Source organism: Hyperolius riggenbachi, chromosome 6 (genome assembly GCF_040937935.1).
Source record: "Hyperolius riggenbachi isolate aHypRig1 chromosome 6, aHypRig1.pri, whole genome shotgun sequence".
Lineage (NCBI taxonomy): Eukaryota > Metazoa > Chordata > Amphibia > Anura > Hyperoliidae > Hyperolius > Hyperolius riggenbachi.
Window position 1 is genome coordinate 60721469 of NC_090651.1, and position 6843 is coordinate 60728311.

General features: G+C 46.8%; 1 protein-coding gene across 5 annotated transcripts in view; it reads right to left on the bottom strand.

Moving 5' to 3' along the window:
- Positions 1–6843, bottom strand: part of FGGY (FGGY carbohydrate kinase domain containing) — a 339037-nt gene that overhangs the window by 100957 nt on the left and 231237 nt on the right. The window lies entirely within an intron of this gene.

Below are 6843 nucleotides of genomic sequence, written 5' to 3' on the forward strand. Positions count from 1 at the left end.
GACCAGCTGGAGCTGTAATCCTACACTTAGATAGATTTTGATAGCTAAAGTACTAGTTTGATTGTGATTATTTGTTATGACTTCTGCCTGCCTCGACTATCCGCCTGAACTCTGATCTTGTACCTCGATATTTCTGATACCCTGTTGCCGAACCTCGGCTCGTTCCTAGACTCTGTTTCTGCCTCCCGATTTTGTACCCCGATATATCTGATACCCCGTTGCCGAATCCTGCCTGTACTTTGACTCTGCCTTTGCCTACCGTATTTGTACTTTATCTGTCCGTGTGTTACGATCTGGCTTGTCCGACCTCGAGAACCGACCTCACGATTGGAGGCGGTTCCCAGTCCTCATAGTGATACTTCCTTCTGAGGGTCACTCGTGGACTTTCCTTCCTACTGTCAGTCTGACTCCTCCCGTCTTGGAGAGCTCAGGTCTGCGGAAGGAATCCGTGCAGTTCTCCTTGCTGCACCAAGGCCTCGGCCTCTTAGTGTTACTGTTACACCAAACACTACACTCTACTCAGGTGAACAGAGGTTAGCCAGTATATTGGATTATCGGTGATACTGCAGATCACATATAATCTGGTATACGTCTGTATTCCCCGTGACGCTGCAGGTCACCGGTAATCAGACCTCTCTGTACTTCACCGATCGTTACACCTTAGCCACGTTTTCACGGATGTACCACTTTTTTACCAAGTTTTCTCGCATGGCCACTTTTTCTGGCCCAGACAAATTGTAGAGATGACCTCTAGGGGGCATACAACCAGATCGGAGATCGATGGGGCAATCGAAAGGGCGATGTGGAGGTAGTTTCTCTGCAGCTTTGGGACAAAACACATCTGAAAATTCAGAATATTGTTCCGGTACTCCCTCCACATGAATCCTGGTCTGACCCAAGGTTACCCTCACTAAACAATGATGAAAGCAATGGGCTGACCAGCTTGTTAACTGACCAGTGGCCCAATTAATCTGAGGGGAGTGAAGGTGTAACCAAGGCATGCCAAGGATGATAGTGGAGGTTGTCATGTGTAACACAAAAAAAACCAACTTCTCCCTATGCAGCACCCCTATAGTGACTCCCACCTCTGGTGTCTGAGACAGAGGGTGGTTACGTTGCAGGGGGGAATCATCCACTGCCGTAACTTGGATAGGTGGTGTTACCGGGGTGAGCGGAATATCCAATTTCTTAGCAAATTCGTAGTCCATAAAATTAGCCGCTGAGCCCGAATCAACGAAGGCCTCAGTGACTTCAGATTTATCTTCCCATGTAATCGTACAAGGAAGAAGCAAACGTTTATCATCTAGGGTTAAAAGTTGTACGCCTAGGGTATTACCCCCAACTACTCCTAGGCAGTAGCGTTTCCCAATTTCTTAGGGCAATTCTGTACTCTATGACCCCCCTCTGCACAATAAAGACATAACTGCTCTGAAATCCTGCGTCTCCGCTCCACTTGAGGCAACTTTGACCGACCAATCTGCATTGGTTCGGGTGGAGGTGAAACAGGAGGAGGTGGAGTCACAGGAGGCGCAGCGTAGGACACCATCCTTACATGGTCTCTACCTCGGGTCTGTCTCTGATAGCGTAGCCTACGGTCAATCCTGATGGCCGATGAAATGGCCTCATCAATGGTCTTAGGTTCAGGCTGACTTAACATAAGATCAGAGACCTCATCTGACAACCCTGATAAGAAACAATCTAACAGGGCAAAGGTGCCCCACCTGGCTGATACTGACCACCTTCTGAATTCAGCAGCATACTCCTCGACCGGACTCTTGCCTTGATGTAACAACTTGAGCTTCTGCTCAGAAGACGAGGCAATGTCTGGATCGTCGTAAATTATTGCCATGGCTTTAAAAAATTAATCTACAGAGGTTAGGGCTAAGTCTCCAGGGGGTAGACTGTACGCCCAGGTCTGAGAATCGCCTGATAACAAAGTCTTAATAAATGTGACCCTTTGGGCCATAGTTCCTGAAGATCTAGGTCTCAACTCAAAGTATGATAACACTCTACTCCTAAAATTTCGGAAATCAGATCTGTGACCAGAAAATTTTTCAGGTACAGGCATGCGTATGTCTGTGCTAGGAGGAGATCGCACTTCATCCACAGCCGTCTGGAGGGTTTGTAAAGACCCGGACAAAGCGCCAATTAACGCCCGGTGATTACCCAGCACTTGGTTGATGGTATCCACCGAAGTGGTAAGTGTGCCCAGACGGCCAGTGAGTGCCTCCATTTGCATTTTTCGGTCTGGCGTTCTGTAACGATCGGTGTAACACAGAGAGGGTCTGATTACCGGTGATCTGCAGTATCACCGAGAATACAGATATATACCCGATTATTGATGATCTGCAGTATCACCGATAATCAGATATATCTCTAACCTCTGGACACCTGGGTAATAAGAGTGTTTGGTGCAACAGAAATACTTTGAGGACTGCACCTGAGGAGCAGGTGCACAGCAGTAAGGAGTACTGAACAGTAACACGTTCCTTCCGCAAGCCTGAGACTCTCCTGAGGGAGGGGTCAGGCTAGGAGTAGGAAGGACAGAGTGTGAGTGACACCAAGGAAGGGTGTCACCCCCAGGTCTGTGAGCTATCTCTTGACTGAGGAGATAGCTCTCAAGGTCGGGCAAGCCGGGTCGGCAACAGACAGACAGATCAGGGACAGAGACAGGAGACAGATGCGGAATCTTAAGACAAGCAGAGTTTGACAACAGAGTATCAGATATAGCGAAGTACCTAATCAGAGATCAGACGAGTACTCAGGAAAGCACAAGGTCATAACAAATAATCAACAATGCCTAGTCTTGGGTGTGAGCTCCTTGATCATCAACACCCTGGAACTGGTCTGAGTATAACTAGATGGTAAAGCTAATTCCTAGTCTGAGGTGTGAGGTCCCTGATCATCAACACCTAGGAACTGGTCTAAATAATAACACAGATAATATCACAGATACCGACAAGGTCTGAGTGCTACCACGTAGTGATCGCAACGCCAGACACCAGAGAAATGACCAGCACCCAGTATATATACACCAGCGCTCTCCAGCGCCTCCCCTAAATGCTGGACCAATGAACCCTGATAGAATTGTCAGCTGATCGGCTAGATCAGCTGACACCCCTCTGACTGCCATAAAGGCTCTGCCTCTCAGCGCGCGCGCGCGTCCTTCTGAACCTGTGTGGACTATCAGTCCCAGCCACACCAGACATGTGTTGTAATGCGTCTGTTGGTTTGAACGCGGGGCCAGCCGCACCGCTGTCAGAGCATGCGGCGGTTTCCCCGCGTTCAGCCATACTGCTAGTGGTAAGCCCATGCGTGCAACCTGCCGCGTCGGACGCGGAATCCGCCGCCTTGTTCACTGGGCATGCGGCGGTTTCTCCGCGCTCCGTCAGGCTAGTGGATGCAGGCCCATGCGCGCAAGCTGCCATGTTGAACGCGGAATCAGCCGCCTTACTCTGAGTACTCGCGGCGGCTTTTCCGCGTTTTCTCACAGTATGATTCCTTATCAGTCGCTGAGCAGATGCAGTCATTAAAACAATTGTAAAAAAAAATAGAAAGTATTTTCTCGCCTCCCCTTTAGTTGTCAGTCTCTCAGGATGGGGCCCCCTGTTGCTGCTGGGCCCCCTTGCGGCAGCATCCCTTGCAGTGTCTATTGTTATGCCCCTGATCACATCTGTAATTTGATCTCTCAGCTGTGTCAGCTCAGGAGTCTCCTCTGCCAGGGCAGAGTAGCTAATTTTGTAAATACAGGATGTTAACCCTATGCCTGCTGCCATGAGAGCAGAAAGTAGACACACTGCAGATTTACTGCAGTATTTATATCAGCTGTAACTAAGAAATGTTTTTCTTTGTAGGTTATTATGCTGTTGCTTATAGTTTAGGCCTCTTTCCCACTAAGATGTTGCGTTAGATGCGACGTTAAGGTCGCATAACGTGCCCCTAACGCAACGCATAGTGGTGTTGACGTTGGACGTCAGATTGAGCCACCTTAGGCGGCTCTTGATGCGTCCGTGATGCAGTGATGCGTACTTTTTGACGCATGAGGACCACGTGGTCCCACCAGACAATCGCCGCACAAAGCGGCCGCTCCTGGAAGTAAACACTGCACATCACACAGTGCAGTGAATATTAATAAGCCATGTGGCTGGCCGTGGAAGAGGAGGGGAGACCTCCTCCTCCAACATTACTGAGCATGTGCAAACAGTCTAACGCGGCTTAGCTGTGTATAACGTACAGCATGCAGTACTTTCATTTAACGTGCTGCGTTACAATGTACTGCAACGTGGGCACTGTGAACAGTCCATTTATTTATCATTGCTGCCAGTTGGGCTGCGTTACAGGCTGCACTAACGTGCGCCTGTATCGTCCCACTGTGAAAGCAGCCTTAGAGCAGAGAGGAAGTTCTGAGTTCAGGTCAGCTTTAAAGGACCACCATCGCCACAAATTGTAAAACTTAAAAAAAATGTGTACGCATACTTATAAATGTGCTCATTAAGCGTACAGGTGGGATCTTTCAATGCACTTTTTATGATCGAATTGGACGGAGAACTGCACAGTGTGTGGTGAAAATCAATGTAAAATGGTCGATTGGAACAGAAAATTTAATCGATCGTAAAGTTGAATTTTGTGATCATATCTGAAGAGAGAAAATGCCCTACTTGGCCCGTTTATGAGACCAATCTATAACTACCTTCAGATTACAATCATAAAAAGTGCGTTAAAAGATCGCATCTAATGAAAAAATTGTACCGTTAATGGCCAGCTTAATAAGTACATTTCTCCCAGAGTAAAATACACAAGAAACTACTTTACTCCTGTGTTGCTGTCATTTACAAACGGCAGTAGAACAGATCTGAAAGGTTTTGGCCTAGTCAATCTCCTCATGGGGGATTCTCAGAATTTCCTTTTTGTTCTTTACAAAAGTAGTTTCTGGAAAGAATCTATACAAAGATGGGGGTCAGCCTTCCTACTCAATTATATACTACTTTGGCAGACGGACTGAGCAACTGCCATTCAGTAAGTGCGTTTGAAAATAAAGAAAACCCTGAGGATCCCCCATGAGTAGATGGACTAGTCCAATCTCTGTCAATTCTGTCAGATTTTTACAACCTATTGTTAGTGACTGAAATGCACCATAAATAAAGTTGTTCATGGTGCATTTGAATTTGGAGCACATGTATATTTTATACATTTGCATACACATGTATTTTACATTTTACCATATTTTTGTGATAGTGGTCCATTATACACTGGTTGAACTGTTTTGTCCTATGGAGCGGGGAGAGAGGATGGTTGGTACATCCCAGTGGAATTGTGTTGTTCAAGAGTTTCGTGGCTTAGCAAATCTCTTAAATAGAGGCCATTGATAATGACACCTGTACACACTCTAGATTTTAACATGATCTAGGGCCGGGCTGAAGCAGAGGCGAGAGAGGCTCCAGCTTCAGAGCGCAGTGTAGGAGGGGGGCGCACAACTCACTCGGCTATCATCCCCCTATTGTGTTTAAAGCAGAGAGAAATAAGAAAAGGGGATACATGGCAGTGACTGCGCCTCTTAGTCTAATAGCAATCAGTGTGTGACGACTGGGGTGGGAGGGATGGAGGGGCGCACTCTGGAGTCTCAGCCTTGGGTGCTGGAGGACCATGTCCCGGCTCTGATTTTGGAATTTTTATCAGAACCCTCCCAATGAGCACACCATGGCTCAAGCAGTGGCTTATCTCAGTGTGTACAGAATAGAGGCAGGTTACAAGCCTGCAGCCTAGAGCCTAGTCTGATGTGTAACAAGGTAATCTGGAGGACATAATAAAACAGGTAACAGGTTACAAATAGTACTATGGAGTGTGTGGCTTCAGGGATGCCACTAGCATTGTTGTGATCTCTGCAGTACATGCCTAGACCTGTCTCTGCTGGTAATAATGGTCTCTACAGACAGCAGCTGCCTGTGTCAGACATAGCTGGGAGGAGACGCACCACCAATCTATCATCTCACCCTACTTCCTGTAGCGCAAACACCACAACTGCTTTCTATAATGGTCGGGAGAAATGATAGTTACATCGTTTTTGTTTTCTTCAATTGTAAAATGCTGAAAAGTTATTTTATAGAGAAGATACAAATTATCACTCATGAGAAAAAGCATATGCAATTTAATTTTTCTCCTGAGTTTTCTCCAAGGTAACATTTCTACACCTTAGTAATTAAGTGCCTTTTAGGCTGGATCCGCACGATAAGCGCTTTTCTGAGCGCTTGCTGAGCGCTTTCTGAGCGCTATTTAAAGATCACTCCCACTCACTTTCATTAAAATCGCTGTAAAATTCATGTAAAAATTGCCACAAACATGCAATTGCACGATCGCTGTGATTTTTACATGATTTTTACTGCGGTTTTAATGAAAGTGAATGGGAGTGATTTTTAAAAAGCACTCAGAAAGCAATCACAAAGGCTCAAAAAAGCGCTTATAGTGCGGATCCAGCCTTAAAGTGTACCAGAGACTTCGGTATGCAAAGTTTTTTACTTTCCCGGGGCTTCCTCCAGCCCCATAAGCACAGAGGCATCCCTCGCCCTCCTCCACCGTGCTTCCGTTCGTCTGCAATCATCTCTAGTAACTGGCTCGGTCGGGTCCAGTGTGGGTCTTCTGCGCATGCACAGACCACCCGCGCATGCGCACTAGACCCGGACTGAGCCAGTTACCGGTATTGCTTGCCGCTAAATGGAGGACTGTGGGAGGTCGGCGAGAGTGTTTTCTGTCTTGCTCTTTAAAAGTCATTTTATAACAAGAGGTGCAAGAAGGGGATGGGGAGCAGTTTGTTAATGATTACCACTATTCAAAGTATCTATAGAAGTG